Below are 23915 nucleotides of genomic sequence, written 5' to 3'. Positions count from 1 at the left end.
TAGTGTCTTTAGTCTGAAGGTAGTGTCCCACACTGACAGGCTGAAGGAACTGAGTCTCTTTATTCTGAAGGGAATGTCCCACACTGACAGCCTGGAGGAACACAGTCTCTTCAGTCTGAAGGGAGTGTCCCACCCTGACAGCCTGGAGGAACACAGTCTCTTCAGTCTGAAGGAAGAGTCCCACACTGACAGGCTGCAGGAACTGAGTCTCTTTGGTCTGAAGGGAATGTCCCACACTGACAGCCTGAAGGAACACAGTCTCCAGTTTGAAGGGAGAGTCCCACACTGACAGGCTGCAGGAACTGAGTCTCTTTAGTCTGAAGGAGACTAAAGACAGGCTGCAATGTCCCACACTGACAGCCTGGAGGAACTGAGTCTCTTCAGTCTGAAGGGAGTGTCCCACAGTGACAGGCTGCAGGAACTAAGTCTCTTTAGTCTGAAGGGAAAGTCCCACCCTGACAGCCTGGAGGAACTCAGTCTCTTAAGTCTGAAGGGAGAGTCCCACACTGACAGGCTGCAGGAGCTGAGACTCTTCAGTCTGAAGGGAGTGTCCCACAGTGACAGGCTGCAGGAACTGAGTCTCTTTAGTCTGAAGGGAGTGTCTCACCCTGACAGACTGAAGGAACTCAGTCTCTTAAGTCTGAAGGGAGAGTCCCACACTGACAGGCTGCAGGAGCTGAGTCTCTTCCCTCTGAAGGTAGTGTCCCACATTGACAGGGTGCAGGAACAGAGTCTAGTCTGAAGGGAGTATCCCACACTGACAGACTGCAGGAACTGAGTCTCTTTAGTCCAAAGGTAGTGTTCCACCCTGACAGACTGAAGGAACTGAGTCTCTTCAGTCTGAAGGCAGTGTCTCACATTGAAAGACTGAAGGAACTGAGTGTAATTAGTCTGAAGGTAGTGTCCCACACTGACAGGCTGCAGGAACTGAGTCTCTTTAGTCTGAAGGGAGTGTCCCACACTGACAGCCTGGAGGAACACAGTCTCTTCAGTCTGAAGGGAGAGTCCCACACTGACAGGCTGCAGGAACTGAATCTCTTTGGTCTAAAGGGAATGTCCCACACTGACAGCCTGGAGGAACTCAGTCTCTTCAGTCTGAGGGGAGAATCCCACACTGAGAGGCTGCAGGAACTGAGTCTCTTCAGTCTGAAGGGAGTGTCCCACATTGACAGACTGAAGGAACTGAGTCTCATTCATCTGAAGGTAGTGTCCCACACTGACAGGCTGCAGGAACTGAGTCTCTTTATTCTGAAGGGAATGTCCCACACTGACAGCCTGGAGGAACACAGTCTCTTCAGTCTGAAGGGAGAGTCCCACACTGACAGGCTGCAGGAACTGAGTCTCTTTGGTCTGAAGGGAATGTCCCACACTGACAGCCTGGAGGAACTCAGTCTCTTCAGTCTGAAGGTAGTGTCCCACACTGACAGCCTGGTGGAACTGAGTCTCTTTGGTCTGAAGGGAGTGTCCCACATTGTCAGGCTGCATGAACTGTGTCTCTTCAGTCTGAAAGGAGTGTCCCACCCTGACAGACTGAAGGTACTGAGTCTCTTTAGTCTGAAGGTAGTGTCCCACACTGACAGGCTGCAGGAACTGAGTCTCTTTAGTCTGAAGGAGACTAAAGACAGGCTGCAATGTCCCACACTGACAGCCTGGAGGAACTGTGTCTCTTCAGTCTGAAGGGAGTGTCCTACCGTGACAGGCTGCAGGAACTGAGTCTCTTTAGTCTGAAGGGAATGTCCCACCCTGACAGCCTGGAGGAACTCAGTCTCTTAAGTCTGAAGGGAGAGTCCCACACTGACAGGCTTCAGGAACTGAGTCTCTTAACCCCCTAGGCTCAACCTAGAGCGATACCAGCTCAAGCACTCTTCAGGATCTTCGATCAGCTTCTAAAACTTTGTCTTTCCAAAATCAAATCGTCTCGCGGGGGAGCCAGAGCCTCTCCTGCATTCAACGGGCACAGGGCGGGGTACACCCTGGAGAGGACACCAGTCCAACACAGGACACACACTGGACAGGACACCAGTCCATTACAGAAGACACAGAGGACACACACAGGACACCAGACTCCCAGTACTGACACCTGCGCCCCCTTTCTGAGGTAAGCATCTTGTAGAAAGAAAGGGAACTGAAATTAAGGCACATGAAGATATAAGTAAATGAGACGTGACTGTTAGATGTGTTCAGGCACATCTGGGTGTCTCCAAGCTTTTTTACGCACTGTAACACAACACCTCCAAGCGACCCATAAGATGCTCAGACGTTCTGACAACTCATTAACCCATGAAAACCCGGAAAAAAATGAGGCAGCGAGTTCTTATTTTCAAACTTTAGTTCAGCATCAAATCAAGTCAAGTCAAGTCAAGTTCAAGTTTATTGTCATTACACTCATATAAATGGTATATGGTATAACAAAATGCTATTTAGCTAGCTCTCGGACATAAGAAAACAACAGCAACAATACAATTGTGTAGCAAAAGAAAGACAGAGACAACAGGCAGTGTGCAAAAAACAACAGACGATGTGCAAAAAAACAACAACAGGCAATGTGCAAAAAACCAACAACAGGCAATGTGCAAAACAGGTAAGGTAACAGGTTGTGTGTAAAAATATGCATCAACAGAATAAAATAAAGGGATAGAAATTATGGGGAGTGAGCTTTTGACATGTATGGTAGAGGTAGATTTTCAATGTGTGTTTGGGTTTTTGGTAAGAAAGAAAGAAAGAAAGAAAGAAGGCACTGTGAGGTTCAGATCATAGGTGAGAGGTGAGGTAAGAGTGAGAGAGGCTGGGAATTTAACAGTTTGATAGTGCAGGGGTAAAAACTGTCTCTGAGTCTGGTAGTCCGGGCCCGAATGCTCCGGTACCGTTTTCCAGATGGTAGCAGATCATAAAGTCTGTCGCTGGGGTGTGTGGGGTCTTTGATTATGCTTAGAGCTTTCCTCAACCACCGTCTGTCATAAATGTCCTGGATAGATGGGAGGGTAACCCCAGTGATGGACTGGGCAGTTTTCACCACCCACTGTAGGGCTTTGCGGTAAGCAGCACTGCAGTTGCCATACCACACTGTGATGCAGCCTGTCAGTGTGCTTTCTGTAGTGCATCTTTAAAAGTTAGTGAGGATCTGGGGACATATCTTAGCCTTCTTCAACCGTCTTAGGAAGTACAGGCGCTGTTGCGCTTTCTTGATCAGACAGGTGGTGTTGAGAGACCATGTGAGGTCCTCGGTGATATGGACACCAAGGAATTTAAAGTAACTGACCCCTTCCACTTCAGTCCTGTTGATGTGGATAGGGGCATGTCCGGTTTGCAGTTTCCTGAAATCAACGATCAGCTCCTTGGTTTTGCTGACATTGAGGGTGAGGTTGTTGTCATCACACCATGTTGTAAGGAGATTGACCTCCTCCCTGTAGGCCCTCTCATCATTGTCTGTGATCAGACCTACAACTGTGGTGTCATCGGCAAACTTGATGACGGAGTTGGTGTTGTGTTTGGCCTTACAGTCGTGGGTATAGAGGGAGTAGAGCAATGGACTAAGCACACACTCCTGGGGGACCCCAGTGTTCAGAGTTAGTGTGCTGGAGGTGTGGTTTCCAAGCCTGACAGCCTGAGGTCTGCCTGTCAGAAAGTCCCGAATCCAGTTGCAGAGGGTGGCGTTGAGACCCAGTGCACCCAGAGTTTCTTGACTAGTTTCTCTGGGATGATAGTGTTAAAAGCTGAGCTGAAGTCGATGAATAGTAGTCTTGTATATGTGTTCTTTTTGTCCAGATGGGATAGGGCCGTGTGTGTGGCAATGGAGATTGCGTCATCTGTGGATCTGTTGGACCGGTAGGCAAACTGGTACGGGTCCACTGTGTTTGGGATGGTGTCCTTAATGTGCTTCATGAACAGCCTCTCGAAGCACTTCAAGATGACAGGTGTTAGTGCCACTTGTCGGTAGTCATTAAGACATGTCACTGTGGTTTTCTTTGGTATTGGGATGATGGTGGTTGTCTTGAAGCAGGTGGGGACTACGGCTTGGGCCAGAGACATGTTGAAAATGTCTGTGAATACACCCGCCAGTTGATTGGCGCAGGCTCTGAGGATGCGACTGGGTATGCCGTCGGGTTCTGCAGCCCAGAGAGAGAGACAAACAAACAAAGGGAGGAAAGATATCCAAAAAATATGTGAACAAAAAAAATACACACACACACACATAGCAATACGCAGCTAGAGGTTATTATAAATCAGTTTTATATACATCTATTGTTTTTTAACATTGTTATTTTTCATCTTCATAATACAGTTTAAGTGATATTGCAGTTCCATTTTATAAGCGTTAAAGGAGGGGGTATCAATGGGCCGTTTTGTTTTGTGATTCCGATATCTAGCCAGTTTTACTAACAGATCAAATGTAAACAGTCAACTTCCACATTACATCTTGCACAGTATAACATAATATCAAACGCCTTAAATCTAACATTGGAACTTAAATGCTTAGAGATATAGTTCTGCAAGCCCATCTAAAATAACTTTGTTAATATATGCAGGTGATAAATTAACGTGTCTGAGTATCTTTTCCAGCTTTACTGAATTACATCAACTTGCCCACCGAGGATAAGCGTACCTCCGTTGCCCGAGTAACGTGACGCCTGTGAATGACGTGTAAAGAGCGCATTCTATACCTAGTGGAGACGGACGTTTCCAGCACTGGGTTTCAGGGGCTTTCCCAACCTCTCCTCGACCTTTAAACGCCTTACATAGTAAATGTACATTATCCTGTAATATGAATTTCCCTAACAGAAAAAAAATGTAACAGAAGAAACTCTCGTAAGGTTAAATTCCCCCCCACGATTACAACCTCCGATTAAACTGCTGCCTGGCCGGTGTACGCGTCGCCAGTCCGCTCCGGCTCCGCAGGAGACGGGCTGTCAAACCCGAGACGGGAATCCGGGTCCGGGCAGCCCCACGGGTGAGTGAACCGCCGTCCTCTCCGGGCTTAGTCCGGACGGAAGCTCAGTAGTACCTAGTGCCCTGTTCACTAACTGCTGTAGGGTACGTGAGGTCGGCGGTGACTAAACACTCCGCCTGCAGGGAGAGGGACGGGACGGAGACGGTTATTCTCTTCTGGCAGTTTATTTTAACTGTCACATTTCCACCGTCTCTCTCTCTCTCTTTAATTTTTGTCCTGCTCTCTCCCGTTTCCTCGTCACATGGCCGCCGCATGGCCAGTCAGAGAACAAGGAAACGCGTGTATCATCATCGTAAACCTGTCCAGAGACGGAAGTAGAGAGCTCTCTTTAACTTAAAAATATGTTAAACTGCATAACCGAATAAAACAATGACAGCGGGCCAGGGCATAAACGCGCACCAGTTTCTGACGCGTAGGCGGACTTCAGAGGCGCCTGACTCCTTTTGTCGTTGAACCGACTTCTGTCTTCATTACTTCGGAGTTTCAGTCCTACTTCGTATCAGAAATAAACAACTTTCCACACGACTTTACAGGAAGCTGGAAACAACAGGTTCGAGAAGTGATATTTACATGTCTCTATATATAATACTTTCCGTACAAATAAAAGGTATAGATGTCTGGGGGAGGCTCAGTGGTTGTTATTCCTGCCCTGGGATCAGTTCAGAACCTGGGGTGCTGTCTGTGTGGAGTTCTGAACTGTGTTTGTGGGGGTTTCCTCCTGGTGCTCCAGTTTCCTCCCAGTCCAGAGACAGGCTGGGGGGTTAATTGACTTCTTGGTGTGTGTATATGTGTGTGTCCTGTGATGGACTGGTGCCCTGTCCAGGGTGTGTGTGTGTGTATGTGTGTGTCCTGTGATGGACTGGTGCCCCGTCCAGGGTGTGTGTGTGTGTCCTGTGATGGACTGGTGCCCTGTCCAGGGTGTGTGTGTGTATGTGTGTGTCCTGTGATGGACTGGTGCCCTGTCCAGGGTGTGTGTGCGTGTCCTGTGATGGACTGCTGTCCTGTCCAGGGTGAACCCTGCCTTGTGCCTGTTGCTTGCTGGGATAGACTCCAGCTCCCCCCTGTGACCCTGGACTGGATACAGCTGTTAGAAAATGGATGGACGGTTTGGATGGTTTTTTTATTAATGTTTTTCTTCTCTTTTTTCAGGACTGTGTGTATGACTGACTGACTGCCTGCATGTAGGTGTGTGTCTGATTGTCTGACTAATTCAGGTGGGGTAGCTGCATCAGCATGCTTAGGCTGCAAAGGAATAGGTTTATTCCATGCTGAAAAGAGAAGAAAGAAAACAACATTTCAGCCAAGGAGCCTTCAGGTATCAGGTGTCAGGTGTGATTGTCTGACTGTCTGCCTGTGTCTGTCTGACAGACTGACTGACTGCCTGCAAGTACTGTAGGTGTGTGTCTGACTGTCTGACTGCCTGCCTGCGAGAGTCTGTCTGACTGTCTGACTGTCTGTCTGATTGCCCCCCTGTGTCTGTCTGTCTGACTATCTGCCTGTGTCTGTCTGATAGACTGACTGACTGCCTGCAAGTACTGTAGGTGTGTGTCTGATTGTCTGATTGTCTGACTGTCTGACTGGTTGCCTGCGAGAGTCTGTCTTACTCTATCTGACTGACTGCCTGCAAGTAGGTGTGTGTCTGATTGTCTGTCTAAAATTACGACGACACGTTTGTCAACCAGCTCTTGAGAAAAGTTCGGATCGCCCCAGTAAAAAAGAAATTCTCCCTTAGAGAACAGGAGCTGCCAGGCCTGTTCCTCGTCTCAGAAGTGTGTGGCCAGCGAGTGAAAGGAACTTCATTTCTTCAGTGTCTTAGATGGGCGCTATCTGTCTGGATATAGCTATCGTCTAGGAGGAGTTTGCTGCTCGACAGAGATCTGCATGGAGTACTGACACACAGAAGACATGATGGACGGGTGGATTAATACCCTCATTCATTTATTTTCTTTTTCTTAATTGTATAATGTTAGAATGCCCAAAAGGGATGGGCAGCCAGTTGACCATGGACCCCCAGAGGTTTCTTTTCTCCATACTAAGGAGTTTTTGGTTCCTCTCCTCTGTTGTCTACTGGTCTTCTGTTCTTCTGTTCTGTTTTCACACAGTGTCACTTGCATTGTTCACTTGGGGCAACCTGTTGTGAAAGGCACTATATCCAAATAAATTGAATTGAAATTAAAAGGTCCGCACTCAAGTGCTAAGGAAACAGCGCCGTTCTCCTTTCACTCCCCCGCACACAGAGAGCGCCTCAGCCTCCCACTGGCTGGTCTACAGCTCCACAGCGGTGTCGGAGGCAGGGCTCCTCTCCCAGCTCCTGATCTCCAGGGTGCTGGACCAGCAGACGGTCTCTCACTGGGACAGCGCCTCCTGGAGGCTCCGCTGGCCCAGCGGAGCTGCCGGCCTCAGAGACGTCGACTACGAGCACGAGGAGACGGAGAGCAGGGAGAGGCTGAGGAAGAGGAGCAACATGGGGAAAGGTCAGTCAGCCCTCCGCTCTGTACTCTGTCCTCTGTCCTCTGTCCCTGCCTCTGTCTCTGTCTCTGTGTGCGTGTCAGTGTCCTCTGTCTCTGTCTCTGTCTCTGTCTCTGTCTCTGTCTCTGTCTCTGTCTCTGTCTCTGTCTCTGTGTGTGTGTGTGTGTGTGTGTGTGTCAGTGTCCCTGCTCTCTCTGTGTGTGTGTCATTGTCCCCGGTCTCTCTGTGTGTGTCACTGTCCCTGGTCTCTCTCTCAGTGTGTCACTGTCCCCAGTCTCTCTGTGTGTGTGTCACTGTCCCTGGTCTCTCTGTCTGTGTCAGTGTCCTCGGTCTCTCTCTCCAGATGCGCTCCAGAGGTGGCAAGGCTGTAGACTGGAGGGAGTGTAGCTCTGTTTGGTCACTACAGCTTCAATGGACAAGACTTCCTGTCCTTTGAGGTGGACAACATGACCTGGAGAGCAAGTTCCCTGGAGGCAGAGGGCACTCAAAGGGACTGGAACCAGAACAAGATTAAAAACCAGTATACCAGATTCTTCCTGGAGACTGACTGTATGGAAACACTGAAGAGATTCCTGCAGTACAGAGAGAAACACAAAAAACACACAAAGGTGAGACAGAGAGATATCAGATACAATATGAGACAAATGCACCTAGAAGCTCTACACAAGGAGTTCCCCCATGTGCAGAGGAGTGGGTGGCACAGTGCAGTTTCTGGGATGCTGTCTGTGTGGAGTTTGCATTTTCACCTCATGTTTGTGTGGGTTTCCTCCCACTTGCTGGTGGGTAAATTGGCTTATGGGAAATTGGCTCGTGTGTGAGTGTGTGTCTGTGTCTGTGTGAATGTGAAGCTTGTGTGATCCTGTGTGAACAGGACATGTCTGCACTGCTCCAGTTCTACTGTGATCTCCTGTCCCAGCCTGAGGAACAGACAGTGAGCCCGTCTCTTAATAATAATAATACAGTGTGTTATCTCCTGTCCCAGCCTGAGGAACAGTGAGCCTGTCTCTCAGTAATAATAATAATACAGTGTGTGACCTCCTGTCCCAGCCTGAGAAACAGACAAAGAGAAAATGTGTTTGATTTGTATAATTGTCTAATAATGACATGTTGTGCTTGTAAAGGTTTGCAGAAAGGAGCCACACAATATTTTGTCTGTGCAGCGATGTTGCCTCACCTTGCACAGTGTCCACACTAATTCTCAGTGTGTTAACATTGCTTCCGGTCTCCCTCTCAGTCTCTCCTCAGGTGTTTGTCTATTCCAAGCATCTGGGAGACACACAGAGCTGTTCTCTGTCCTGTCTGGTCACTGGCTTCAGTCCTGGAGTCATAGAGGTCAGTTTGTTCAGGCCTGGAGAGACCTAGGGAGAGGACGTGTGGTCCAGTGGGCTCAGACCCAACGGAGACAGCTGAAGAAGAGTGTGGAGATCTGAGAGAGTAAGATCGAGGAATACAGCTGTACTGTCACTCATCACAGCTCCAACCACAGCGTCACGCTGAGCTGGGGTAAGTGTCTGGAGCAGATCAGTGTGTGTTATACTATATCACACATGGGGGTGAGAGTGGAGCAGATCAGTGTGTATTATACTTTATCACACACTGGGGTGGGTCTGGAGCAGATCAGTGTGTATTATACTTTATCACACACTGGGGTGAGTCTGGAGCAGATCTGTGTGTATTATACTGTATCACACACAGGGGTGATACAGGAGCAGATCAGTGTGTATTATACTGCATCACACACTGGGGTGAGTCTGGAGCAGATCAGTGTGTATTATACTGTATCACACACTAGGGTGATAACAGAGTCACATTCTTTTTGTTATGCAGCAGATAACATCTGAAACTTTTCTTGTCTCTATAACAGATTATGCCGCATGTCTGAACTCTGACCGCCTGGATTCCAGACTGCATGTCAGGGTGATTCTGGCACTTCTGTGTGTGATGGCAGCAGGGGCTGTAGTCATCTTGCACCAGAAGAAGCTGTGCTGTGTGCCATTTTTACCACTATCTTCACAAAGATAAGATCAGATCACTTTTATTAGCCATATTCAATTTCTTGCATGAGGAATGTGTCTTTTCACAGACCCCAGCTTGCTCTCCATGAGACACACAGACAGGGAGAGAAGCTGGGGGTCAGAGTGCAGAGTCAGCCATTGTACAGCACCCCTGGAGCAGTTGGAGTTAAGGGCCTTGCTCAGGGGCCCAACGGAGTAGGATTCCTCTGCCGGCCGCAGATTTTTAAAAAAGATTTTAAGATGAGGTGTCAGTGGGGCCAGCAGGGGGCGCTCACCCTGCAGTCTGTGTGGGTCCTAATGCCCCAGTATAGTGATGGGGACACTAGACTGTAAACAGGCGCCGTCCTTCGGATGAAATGTAAAACCGAGGTCCTGACTCTCTGTGGTCATCAACAATCCCAGGGCGTTTCTCGAAAAGAGTAGGGGTGTTACCCCATTGTCCTGGTCTAATCCCCCCCTGGTCTTTACCAGTCACAGCCTCCTAATTATCCCCATCTCTGAACTGGCTTCATCCCTCTGCTCCCCTCCCCACTGAGAGCTTCTGTGTGCTGAGCGGACTGGAACATCATCCAGGTGGGGCTGCACACTGGTGGGGCTGGAGGGGATCCCCATTAACCTGTAAAGCGCTTTGAATGGAGTGTCCAGAAAAGCACTATATAAATGTAAGGGATTATTATTAATTTTTATTATTAAGCTGTTTCACATGGCAACACACTTCAGGCGCATGGAACATGAATGCTGGTCACGAATATTAATAAGCTTCCAATGACAACACCACAGAGCAAGAAAACGTTTGAGCTGAATGATGTATATTTCACATTGAAACCGCAGGAAGTCTGATTACAGAGTAATTATGTGGCAAATGTTTCTACCACCCTGGGGGTGTAGTCCTAGATGGCAATGCATTTTTTTAAAACTCTGTTCGATTTTGGACATCCACTTTGTAGGAAGAGATTTAGCTCGAGTTTGCTTTTTATTTTATTTTATAGCAATTTGCCTGTCTCATTATTGTCCAGTGCTTCAGGTTAAGGAGCAAGAATTGTGTTAAGGAGCCTCTGAGACTCCTTATTCGATATATATGGAGGGACATATATGGATATATATGGAGGTACCTGGGGGACAGCTCTGTGGCTCAGTGGTTTTGCTTGGCTGCCTCGTACTGCAGAGGCCCCGGGTTCAAGTCCAGACCCAGAGTGCTGTTGGGGTGGAGTCTGCATATTCTTCTGTGTGTGTGTCCCTTATGGGACTAGCAGGGTACACCACTATCCATCCTGGATGCATGCACATGACCTCACAAAAGACTTGAACGCAGGTGCCTTGTGCTTCCATTGGATGACAGAGGAGCTACGACCACGATGATTACACAGTACCTAGTTTGGATGATGTCTTACGCTCATGAAAGTCGACTGCAGTTCCAGATATTGAGCAGGTATATTCAAGATTTATACAACCCTGGCAGCCTCGATCCTTTCTTGACAGCCTTGTTAGGAGCAAAGGCAATTACTGCTATGTTTAATTACTCTGGTGACCGACACCAAGCTGCATGGTCACTATAATCCACTATTTATTCCATACATGCCAGCGTGATTAAGTAGCACTATAACCCTGAGTATGCACAGATATATACAGTATGTCTCCTTCAAGAAGTTCCTTGAAGTATGTTACTTTTAAATCATTAATACTACACGTTATTATATAGATTAAATGAAATGGTCTGAGACACATGTTTGAAAAGTTTAAAATAGGCAAAAGGGAGTTATCTACAATACAGTATTTCTAAATGTAAGAATGTGAGAGTTGTGTGGACCTTATCTTTTTTTTACCTTGTTTAGTCTTTTTTTTGGTCAAGTGCAATTGTATTACAGTATGTAGCCCCTGACGGTGTTATTGGTGTTATATGTTATATGTACTCTTGTTTGTACGGTATGAATTTTTGCTGTTGCAATAAAAAAAAACGAAAGTCGTGCATAGCAACGGTCACTAAGGAAGTGCGGCTTAATCCCTGAATTCCGGTGTCCGTGCAGTAGAGGGAGACACTCCCTCCGCTCTCACAGTGGATCAGCTGTCACCCTGCTCACAAGGGGGTGGAGGGGATCCCCATTAACCTGTAAAGAGCTTTGAGTGGAGAGTCCACAAAAGCGCTATATAAGTGTAAGCAATTATTATTATTTATAACAAATCAAATTACTTAAGAACATATGAAAAGTTAATGATACCAATAGACAATTCAGCTTATTAGAGCTCAGTGTTTGTTCTGTACACATGTACTTATAATACATGGAATAATTTACAGATCTTACTACGTCCCCCTGTGTAGAATAGATGTTCCTAATCTGTTTAGTCTATTGTTAGTCTCTAAGCTGTCAAAATTGAAAATCTGACGTTTAATCATATTCCACTTACTGTAAGTCCACCTGTTCTGATCTGTGGTTTCAATGTCATCAACCATCAACTAACCAACCACTTTTATTCTCCTTAAAACTTTTGAAATCCAACTTTTGAGCAGCTGGTCAGAAAGTCAAGTTGCCCAGTAAGGCTGATCGAATGTTCCCGTCCAAACATACGTGAGAGGAAAAATACACCAGTGATTGCCAAAGCAAACAGTTCTCAAATAGTATTCCCTTGGACCTGAATACTACTACTACATTTAAATGTGATAATATATATATATATTCATTAAACAACTCTCAATGCATTTTCACTGTACTGAGACCAGACCTTCATGTTTAAACAGAGAACCACTCATAGAGAAAATATTATTCTATATCCATATATATTGAACCTTAATATAAATGCTACGGTATTTGAAGCTTGCATTATTCTTAGATGTCGGTCTAAGTCGGTCGCCAGTGGCCAGTCGCCAGTGTTTCACAGAGGAATCCTGTGCAGACTGATCCTCCGACACTCAGTCTCCCATAGGGTGGCACTGCCCTGTGGAGCAAAGACATCACTGATGAAGTTCCTGGCGTTCAGAATGCGCAACGCCAAGGCTGTGCTGCTTAAGCATCTCACCATCTTCCTCCTCGTCTTTCGAGAACACCACGCCATTGTCCTCCTGGCCCCAGCGCAGGCTGGTGTTGCCCAGCTCGGTGTGCCTGGACAGCTCTCTCGTCACCTGTGGAGGGGACAGTACCACAGCAGCCCGGGTCAGAAATCAGGGCCCGGTACGTCTTCCTGAACGAGAGCCGCGGTCTTGTCGCGGCAGGGAGGACGCGATCGCCGGGCGAAACGGAAGCAGCAGCAGACAGCGCCTGTGGTGGGTGATAGTGGTCTGTAGTGGGAGGTGGCAGCTGGAGTGAGCGCTCTGGAAAACGTGGGACGTAGTGGGATTCAAAGTCGCAGAACGAAGCAGGGAGGCAGCCAGAGAGGTGACGTCGAAAGCAAGCAAAGCCCGGAGCCGATAGATACCCAAGCGAAGCAGCTAAGAAACGAGGTCGAGGCGAGAAATCTTGGACGCCAAGGAGCAAACACAAGGGCAATCCAAGAGCAAGGTCGAGGGAAATGGGGTCAAAGAATCAAGGAAAACTTGACTAAGGAACACCAAGGCTCAAGCCTGAACTCCCTAACACTGAGCGAGTGGAGGGCTGACTGTGAGCAGGTGGAACTGATCTTCCACCTGATTGCACTGTCACGGCAACCAGGTGACTGACAGGTGGCCACGTCAGTTGCTGTGGTTACTCGGAAGGGTCTTTGAGCAATCCAACGTGAGCAGGCATGATACAATAAACAAAGCCAGCAAGGGAAAGGTCAGCGTTTTGATATAACTGCAACTATGATCTCCAGTATTCTCTCTCTTATATTCTAGTTTAAAGCCCTTATTAACTCTATAACTACCCTGCACTTTTGGGCCTATTCATATGCTCCCTTAATTCAAAATGCCAAAAGGAAGATAATAGTAATTTCTTCTGTTTGTTTTGTATTGTGTTTATTAATCACTTCCACTCCCCAGTTTATAAATACTCCCAGTCTGTCCACAGCTCTGCGCTAATCTTCTCTTGCTCCCCTCCTTCCATCCTATCTTGACCCTTGCAACTGCCTCCCTGGCTCATTCTTCACAAATGATTTCCCCAGCCAGGTGAGGTAACACTACAATAATAAGTACACTATCCCTTTATATTCATCTGATTGTTTCCTGAATTCCTAAAATGCTGCTTTTTAACCAAAGAAAATCCCCAATAATGATTCATATTGGTAGGAACCCACTGCGTGCAATGTGTGACAACCATTATGATTGAGTGTATTTCTGATTTCTGTATAACAAAGCAATGTGTGGCTCATTATGCATAGCATTGACTGGATGATCTTTTTTGTCTACTGCAGCTCCAACAGTATGATTTGCTTAGTTTCTTCTTTACGAGGAGCCTGGAATATCGCAAGCCACCTATGCACACTGACACAATCTAGTAGTCGATTTCCTATACCTGGACCAGAAGCCACTCTTTAACATCTGGGTCATTAGGATTCACTTCCGAGTCCATTAATATCCTTACTCTCAGCACCACTCTCTTCCCTGTGGAGGAAAGGATGAAAACAGCATAGAAGACAAAAAAAGAGGCAAACCCCATTCTGAAGTAGCATTAAGTGATTCACCCTGCCTGGTCTGAGGGACAGTTATATGGTCAAGGACGTCAAAACATCACTTACAATATTACAAAAGACTGGTGCTCTGAAGGTGGCTCCAGAGTCTATCCCAGAAAGCAACAGGTGCAAGGCAAGGTTAACCCTGGCAGTAATGCCAGTCCGTCACAGGGCACACACCACAGCTCATTTTCCCAGGAGCCGATTCAAAACCTACCAGCATGTCTTCGTACTGCAGGAGAAAACCCACGCAAAGACAAGGAGAACATTCAAACTCCATGCAGACAACAGCCCAGATACTGAACCCAGAGCTCAGGCACTACGAGGCAGCAATGCTAACCACTGCACCCAGTGCACCCTGGGACCGACTCTGGGCCACCACAAGTGCGAACTGGACAAGCGGTCGTGGAATAGCAAAGTGCCGGCGACGTTCCCTGCAAGGTTACCTCCATAAGGCTGTCGAAGTGGCACCGCGATAACTTATCACTGTAGCAGAAGAAAGCGTAGGTGGTGTTGCAATTATAGTCATTCCAGGAGCCTCTCGCACTCCCCTGAAGATTCACGGCGCCACAGCTCTCGATGCCGCCATAATTGTTGGGCTCGCCCACGTGCCAGGGGCGGAAAGTGGAGACGTCCCCATCGGACCATTTCCAGGGCTCGGTGAACAGTCCGATCCAGACCTCCCTGCCTCCGGCCGTGACTCTTACTAACTCATTCTCGCTCTGGCTCCTCACCCGGGTCAGGTCGGTGTAATGTTCTCTGCAAAACGTCAGGGCTTCTGTCCAGTTCTTGGCCTCAGCCACTAGGAAGTATTGATCGGCTGCGCCTTCCCCCCCTGAAGAAGTGAACCCCAGTCAGTAGTCGGGTTGAGGGTCGCGGAGCAGCCTTGGCAAGCAACAGGCAGGGTACCACCTGAATGGGACGCCAGTCCACTGCACGGAGGCACAAGCACCGCATACAGTCACACCAGGGCCAAACATTCCCAGCAGCCAATTCACTCACCAGAGCGTCTTTGGACTGTGGGAGGACACTGGAGCACCTGGAGGAAACCCCCACACACAAGGGGAGAACATGCAAACTCCACCTCGCCACCCCAGGATTTGAACCCAGGGCCCCGGTGCCGCCATCCCATCAGCCCAAGAGCCACTCAAAGGATTCAATTCCGAGAACAATGGGGAATTTCTCGTACTCCCAACCCCCCCCCCCCTCCCACCACCACCTTCACATGCAGTAGTCGCGTGAGAAAGACCGTAAAAGGCCGTAAAAGACTCAGGGGCCATTTACCTTGATAGCAAACGGAATAGCTCTTGAAACTGCAATGGCGATCGGCCCACAACCCGCCGCCAACCATCGCCACGCAGTTTTCCTTGCCGCCGTAGTTGTTTGGTTCTCCCGCACGCCAGCTGTTAAAAGCAGACCTCCCCGCGCCGTAGAGGTAGCCCCCCCCGAGGGACCACTGCCACAGGTCCCAGACATAGTACAAGCCGGTCCAGGCACAGCCCGTGACCGGCTCGGCGGTGGCAAGGAGCTGCTCCAGGTCGGCTGGCCCACTCACGGTAGCCATGTCCATGTACTGGCCCCTGCAGTACGCCCGAGCCCCCGCCCACGTCCTGCGCTTGCTCACGAAGTGGTAGTGGTGAGGCGAGACCAACTCCCAGAGGCCTGAAACACAGGAGGCAGGGTTGAGGCTTAGGAGCAGGGGTGATCAGCTCGCGATGCCTGGCCAAGCCAGCGCACGACGTGCCAACGCGTCGGAGAAGCAAATCCGGTCGGGGAATGGCCCGGCACTTCTCAGCCCGACATTTGTGGCTGTCGTTTTGAGTGGTTTTGTCTTCCCTGGGGGAGGATTTCAAATGGGTCTGCCAATGCACTGTGAAGTGGCACAGGAGCTTTAGGACTGCAGTTTCTCAGCGTTGGGACGCTGGGTTCAGCTCTGCTTCTGGTCTGGTTTGTATATTCGACACTGTGCTCACGCTGGGTTTCCTCTAGGTTGCTCCAGTCTGCTCCCCAGTCGAAAGGCATGCTGGTATGTTCACTGACGTCTGGGAGAGTTAGTGCCAGTGTGATATGCAAGTCGATGCCTCCATGACCTCGTGGATCACTGACTACCTGACAGGCAGACCACAGTCTGTGAGACTTCAGAACTGTGTGTCTGAACAGGTAGTGAGTAACACAGGGGCACCTCAAGGGACAGTTCTTTCTCCATTCCTCTTCACTCTCTATACTTCGGACTTTGAACTTCGGGTTGAACCACTTGGAACTAAATGTAACAAAGACAAAGGAACTGGTGGTAGATTTCAGGAGGAAAAAGGTCAAACCTACTCCTATCTACATCCATGGGAGTGGCGTGGAGATGGTGGACTCGTACAAGTACCTGGGAGTGCACATCAATGATAGACTGGAATGGTCTAAGAACATCGAGGCCATCTATAAGAAGGGACAGAGCCGGCTTTACTTCTTGAGGAGGCTCAGGTCCTTCAATGTATGTAGTAAGATGCTACATTTGTTCTATCAGTCGGTGGTGGCGAGCGCCATTTTCTACGCAGTGGTATGCTTGGGCCCTGGGATTAGAGCTGTGGATTCTAAAAGGCAGAACAAGCTCATCAGGAGAGCAAGCTCTGTCATTGGGTCTGACCTGGACCCCTTGGAGGTAGTAGCTGAGAGGAGAATGGTGTCCAAACTAGAGGCCATCATGGACAACATCTCCCATCCCCTCTATGACAGGCTTGTAGAAATGAAGAGCATGTTCAGCAATAGACTGATTCATCCACGGTGCGACAGGGAGCGCTACAGGAGGTCATTCTTGCCTTCTGCCATAAGACTGTACAACGCATCCACCTTGCGTCTGGGCAGAGGCAACATTGACAGTGACCTGTTTCTGGACTGAACGCATCTACACATCTACTGCTACATCTGTTCTCTTCTTTTCTTTTCCCGTTTACAACCGTTTTTTGTGCAATATATGCCAGGGACCCGTGCAATACATTTATATTTATATCTATATCTATATTTAGATCTATATTTATTTTCATATGTGTGCTACGATTTTTCTGCGTACTGTTCTGTTCTAGTTTGTTCTTTGTGTGTCTGGACTGTGAGTAACTCTTTTAGTGCACCCCTCACTGTACTGATTGTATTGTATGTATTGTATTATTATTTTTATTATTATTGTATCATTCGTTACACTGTGGCTGTGTTGTCTGTGTAAAGCTGCTGTTGCGCTGCACTTTCCCTCACGGGATCAATAAAGTATCTATCTATCTAAGGAGGTACAACCTCCGAGTTGGTAGGCTGGTGGCCACAGGTTCTTTGATGAGCAATCGGCCCCCTGGTCATTTCTGTACTTTGCTCAGATCCAGATGAGCGGACCAGTCCAGACTGCAGACGATCGCAGCTGATACAGCGGGATTAGCGGAGGCCGAGAAGCGGGCAGCAAATGAAATTCAAATGATTTAAACCAAAAACACCTGACAGATCATGTCTAAGTGTGGGGTTCTGGCGTGCCGGCAGGAAAAACAAACTTTCGATGCAAAACTCAGGGAGGATACTCGGGGAAAAGACAGGTGTTTATGCTGATGCGTCGTTTGCATCCTCGAAACAATGTGAGCGAGCCATAAGCCACAGGCACAAGGCAGGACAGATGAATGACTATGTTAACACAGGGACACCAGCCTATTGCAGGGCACAGATATGCCCACACTCACACCAGGGCCAATTTTCCCAGAAGCCAATTAACCCACCAGCATGGCTTTGGACTATGGGAAGAAACCGGGGCAAACCTATAAGAAACACACATGAACTGGAGGCACATACCAACTCCAGACAGCAGACAGCAGAACTGAATCCAGGGTGCAACCACTCCAGTCATTGGTGAGCCAAGTACTTAAGAGACTTTAGCCATCTTGATCCTGCAGAAAGAGACTGTGTCCCCAACAGAAAAAGTCTTGAACAGTCTCCTCACAAAGCACATAAGTAAAGGAAAGGCTGTGGAAGAGCTCTGATATTCACTTTTGAGACTATAAGACTGTTATTCACTGTTGAGACTTTAGACTGCTAAATAGCCAACCTGCAGCTCCTTTAGCAAATCACCTGTAATGGCTACATGGACACACAGTTTTCACTGTATTCAGCATAACTGCATTACTTGTATATATTGCATACACCATGGACACATAGCAGCTCTACTCATATTGAGTTTTATTCCATTTAAAAAAATGTAACCTCAATTTTGTGATTTTTGTGTTTTTGTGAATTTTGTGATTTCTGTGATTCTTGTGGTTTTTGTGAGCTCGCAGAAAAAGACAATTCATTGCCAGCAACTACTGCTGCTGCATGCCATTTTGTTGTGCATCTGATAAATAAACTTTGATTTGATTTGATTTGATTTCTGAGCCTGGAGGGCTTTTGTATCTTTTAATCTTTATTCCATCCTAGGCTCTTAATACCTGGATTTGGACCAGGACTGAGACCTCCAGATTTAGAAGCATCTTGAACCTTTCCCAGTGGGTTTTAAAGGGAGCCTGCAAATAATCAAAGGGCATATTGATGTCCTTTCCTGGACTCTTAATGGTTTGAATACACTCTAAATGCAATTAGACTCGATTGGCACTGTTATAAGGCTCTCACTCATAAATTTACCTGTCACACTCCAGGACCAGGAGTAAATAACAGTGCTTTGATCAATTAATAAAGGCCTGGATCACCTGGACTATGATCGATTAAACAAGTGGTCTGTTCAATAAAGTAACTAAGGGATCATTGGGAGCAAACATCAATAAAACTGGCGATTCAGGGTGACCTGTAAGATTTACTAGACCTGAGCTCTCCCTGGGTCAGGATCAGAGAGTCCTGCACTGACTGGACCAGAGTCATAGAGCCCTGGACTAACTGGACTGGTGGCACAGATCCCTGGAATGACTGGACCAGAGTCACAGACCCCTGGACTGACTGGACCAGAGACACAGACTCCTAGACTAACTGGAACAGAGTCACAGACCCCTGGACTGACTGGACCGGGGACACAGACCCCTGAACTAACTGGACCAGAGTCACAGATCCCTGGACTAATTGGACCGGGGTCACGGACCTCCTTGACTGACTGGACCAGAGGTCACAGACCGCCTGGACTAACTGGACCGGGGACACAGACCCCTGGACTGACTTTATTGGGACTGACTGTAAGCGCCAGCCCTTTCAACACCGAAGTTCAGAGGTCTGAATAAACCTCTTTTCATCTTCCATCTCTGCCGGTCCATATTGGAAAGGAGAGAAAAAGCCCACATGAGGAGATTACAATACATATACTGTATATAATCATTTTTTTAAAACCAGCCATAAATTAACCTTGGCAAATTGTCTATAACCGTTCACTGTTTTTTTTTTCCCTATGACACTATATAAATTTGTGACCAATTCTAAATAAAATTAACAAGTAGGCTGGAGCAAACGGTGTATTTGAATGAAGCTGCACACATATTTCTTTGCCTTTTTACTGGAGAACTCCAAAAAGGTCGATCGTGTGCCCCAGGAAAAACCTTACAGGCCATCATGGACATCTCCCATCTTTCCCTCTAAGACATGCTTGGGAGAATGAAGAGCACATTCAGCGACAGGCTGATCCACCCGCGGTGGGACGGGGGGCGCTACAGGAGGTCACTCTACCACTCATCCACTGTGTGTCTGGGCAGGAGCAGCACTGACACTGACCTGGTTTTGGACTAAACAGTAAACTCTCTGCTTCCCTCTGTTTTTTTTTTCCCCGTTTACAACTGTTTTTTGTGCAATACATGCCAGGGACAATATATTTATATTGTGCAATATAACTTTTTTGTGTACTGTTCCGGCTTGCTCTTTGTATATTCTGGACTGTGAGCGACTCTTCTTAGCGCACTTCTCACTGACTGGACTGATTGGATTGTGTTTTTGTATTGTTGTATCATTTCATTACACTGTTGCTGTGATGACTGTGCTGCTGTCGCACTGCAATTTCCCCTCACGGGATCAATAAAGTATCTGTCGATAAGTAACCGTCGTTGTGTTTCAGATAGTTACAGAGAGCTGGTGACACAGTTCTGTTCACATACTGGGGCTGCCCTCCCATCTATACAGGACATTGATGACAGATGGTGCCTGAGGAAAGCTCTAAGCATCATCAAAGACCCCCACAGACCCCAGCTACAGACTGTATGACCCTCTACCATCTGGAAAACTGTACCGGAGCATTTGGCCCCAGGCTACCAGACTCAGAAACAGTTTTTACCCCTGCACTATCAAACTATTAAACTCCCAGCCTCTCTCACTCTCACCTCACCTCTCACCTATGATCTGAACCTCACAGTGCCTTCTTTCTTACCAAAAACTCAAACACACATTGAAATCTACCTCTACCTTACATGTCAAAAAGCTCACTCCCCATAATTTCTATCCTTTTATTTCATTATGTCGATGCATGTTTTTGTACATCTGATGTTGTTTTGCACATTACCTGTTACCTTTTGTTGTTTTGCACACTGCCTGTTGTTGTTTTTGCACAATGCCTGTTGTCTCTGTCTTTCTTTTATTATACAATTGATTTGTTGTTTTTTTGTACTACGTATCGTCTGAGAGCTCGCTAAATAGCATTTCGTTATACCATATACCTGTATATGAGTATAGTGACAATGAACTTGAACTTGAACTTGAATACTGTGCAGTAAAGCAACATCATCTTTCCAAACAGAGGTTCAGGGTTAGTCCACACAAATGAAAAAAGGACTCACTAACCTGAGACGATTAAGGTGAGGCATATCTTCTTAGCCATCACTGTGGGTCGGTGAATCTGCAATCAGAGAAACACTTAAGAGCTCCTTTCAGATTTGTTCGATTTTCTTTTAGATGTAGTTTCCAATTAGGTTCCAGACTTTAGTGGCCCAGATGGGAACTTGGCTTTGCCGGACAAACACAACACATACTATATAATATAATATATAATATAATATAATAAAGACATAATACATGATCAATTTACCAAGACCTAGGATGGAGTGGCGTCCTGTCCAGAGTGTAGCCCGCCTAGTGCCCTTTGCTTGCCAGAATAGGTCCTGTGGCCCTGAATTGGTAAGATCAGATCACTTTTATTAGCCATATTCAATTTCTTGCATTAGGAATTTGTCTTTTCACTGACCCCAGCTTGCTCTCCATGAGACACACAGGCAGGGAGAGAGAAGCTGGGGGTCAGAGCGCAGGGTCAGCCATTTATACGACACCCTTGGAGCAGCTGGGGTTCAGGGTCTTGCTCAGGGGCCCAACAGAGTAGGATTCCTCTGCCAGCTGCGGGACTTGAACCGGCAAACCCTTCCAGCCACAGGCACAGAGCCTGAGCCACAGAGACACCGATTTGTTTTTAACTGGATAAGCAGTTACTTAAAGCAAGGTGATGTCATGAAAATAAAGGAGAAGCTGATTGTTTTTCATCTTTCTCATCAGGTTCTCCCTGGGTCAACATCGCTTGACCGGTACAGTTTCACATAAGGCAGAGCCTGGCTTTGGAGTCGCCACTTACTCCAATAAAACAACCAACCACTACCTCTTCAAAACAGGTCACATTGCGGGCTTAAAGTGAAATAAACGCTCTTTTTGAGCCCTGTCGGTTTGCTTGGTACTTAAAAAAAAACCTACCCGCTTAAAAGTTCCCAGACTCTCAAACGAACAAAGCTTACATTTCTCGCAGGTTTGGACATTGATAATCTTTAAAATGTCCTGAAATTTCCCTATAATCCTCAAAATCTTCTTCCACACCTCGAAACAGTAACATCAGGATTTCCTAATAAGTCACTCATTACACAGCGTTTCTGAAACTTTGCACTTTTTCTGAAACTTTGCTCCTCGATATTTTTTTCCTCTCTAATTTAGTCACCACTCACCCTTCTTCTCCCCTCTGGATGCGGGGAGTGTCTCCGACTTCCCGGGATGCTGCGTAGACGCGGACTGTTACCAGGACTGTACAGCCCTCGGATCACCTAGCTGCGGTCCCCAAGGAAACCATTTGGGCTTAGCTAGGCCCTATCTAATTGATTCTCTGAAGGGACAATATTCAAATCGGACTCCTCCCCCCACCCCGTGCCAGGTGCCTTTGCAAATCAGTCTCTCTGCTTTACTTTGGACTCATTTAAATTTTAATCCCTGGCAAATCAGGTTTGGATTTATATCTATTGGGGTGGGGGGATAAATTTGTGTTCTTATGGCCAAGGTCCAGCAAAACCAATACGACAAAGACAAAACACTGACAACAAAGAAGGTGGCGCAAAAAAGTTTCAGCAGATTATTTCAGAAAATTAGTTTACACTGTTCAGAAGTCAGATGGTGGCACAGTTCTGGTATAGTGGTTAGCATCCTTTGACGGACTGGCACCCTTTCCATCAAAGGTACACTGACAGGCTGAAAGAAGTCTTTAGTCTGAAGGAACTGAGTCTCTTTAGTCTGAAGGGAGTGTCCCACACTGACAGGCTGAAGGAGCTGAGTCTCTTTAGTCTGAAGGGAGTGTCCCACACTGACAGGCTGGAGGAACCGAGTCTCTTTAGTCTGAAGGGAGTGTCCCACACTGACAGGTCTGAAGGAGCTGAGTATCTTTAGTCTGAAGGGTAGTGTTCTACACTGACAGAATCTCTTGAGTCTTGAACATAGATCAAAGTCAACCCATCTGATTTCTTCGGAATGAACCATGAAAGTGGAAACTACCCTAAATTGAGAAGAAGAGGCACCAACATTATATGCACTATTCTAAATGAGATCCTCCTACTCCTACTGTGCGATACAATCTTAACACAACATAGTTTCATCTCTGCTGGCAGTGTCACGGACATCCAAAGGGACTAACCGTGGGGAGCAGGAGAGCGGAAAAAGACCCATATGCGTAGCGGCGAGACGGGAAAAAGGCTCGGGCTCATTAGTGCAAAGAGTTCAGGAATGCCGTATAGAAACCTATGCCCTCAGGGAGCGGACGTGGGGCGCCCTGGTGCTAGGCGGGTCTCAGGACATCCGAACGTCAATGCTGAGCGAGGACAGAGTGCAAGACCCAGAAATATATAGCCCAAGGGAAAGAGAGGGACAGGAAGGACAGCAGACCGGAAACTAGGGACAGGACAGAGAAGGAGCGCCCTCTGGCTGCAGAGGGCGTGACAGTACCCCCCCCTTTGTATGGGCGTCGGGAGTTTGTATGGGCTCCCGACGCCCATACAAACACATGAGCTGCCCAGCACTGGGGGGAGGAAAAACCTCATTTAACTGAAAGGAAACCTCCGGGAGTCCACGGCTGAGAGCTACCCCCTCCTCCGGGGTATTAACCTTTATTGGGTGGAGGAAGGGGGGGTCGAGTAAAGCTCCGGAGACTTAAAACAAAAAAGTACACAAGCACAAACACAACAAACAAAAACCTGGGCTTTACACAGAGAGCGGTGGGGTTGGGATGTCAGCGCCATAAGACACTGTTTTATGCAGAGAGTGGAGAGATTGGTGTCAGGACCATACGACACTGCTTTACGCAGAGAGTGGTGGGGTGGGATGTCAGAAGCTGACGAAAGTACTTTACACAGAGAGCGGAGAAGGTGGGATATCAGGGTCATACGACAGTGCTTTACGCAGAGAGTGGCAGGGGTGGGATGTCAGGACTATAGGACAGTGCTTTATACAGAGAGTGCTGGTGGAGGGATGTCAGGGTCATACGACAATGCTTTACATAGAGAGTGGAGGGGATGGGATGTTAGGACCTGACAACACAGCTTAACGCAGAGAGTGGAGGGGTGGGTTGCAGGGCCATATGACAGTGCTTTACGCAGAGAGTGGGGGGGGGGGTGGGTGTCAGGGCCATACGACAGTTCTTTACGCAGAGAGGGCTGGGGGTGGGATGTCAGGGCCTGATAAAACTACTT

General features: G+C 47.6%; 1 long non-coding RNA gene and 1 pseudogene across 1 annotated transcript; both read left to right on the top strand.

The window, feature by feature from the left end:
- LOC102695046 (zinc finger protein 721-like) overlaps window positions 1-23915 on the top strand; it is a 1154024-nt pseudogene that overhangs the window by 998248 nt on the left and 131861 nt on the right.
- On the top strand, window positions 4443-12029 carry LOC102686105 (uncharacterized). The gene is made up of 5 exons (XR_011191741.1): window positions 4443-4948; window positions 7186-7422; window positions 7761-8025; window positions 8652-8920; window positions 9282-12029. It is a non-coding gene; the product is annotated as an uncharacterized lncRNA (long non-coding RNA).

This window comes from Lepisosteus oculatus, chromosome 14, assembly GCF_040954835.1.
Source record: "Lepisosteus oculatus isolate fLepOcu1 chromosome 14, fLepOcu1.hap2, whole genome shotgun sequence".
NCBI lineage: Eukaryota > Metazoa > Chordata > Actinopteri > Semionotiformes > Lepisosteidae > Lepisosteus > Lepisosteus oculatus.
The sequence above is the reverse complement of the archived record's forward strand: the minus strand, read 5'-3'. Positions and strand labels throughout refer to the sequence as shown.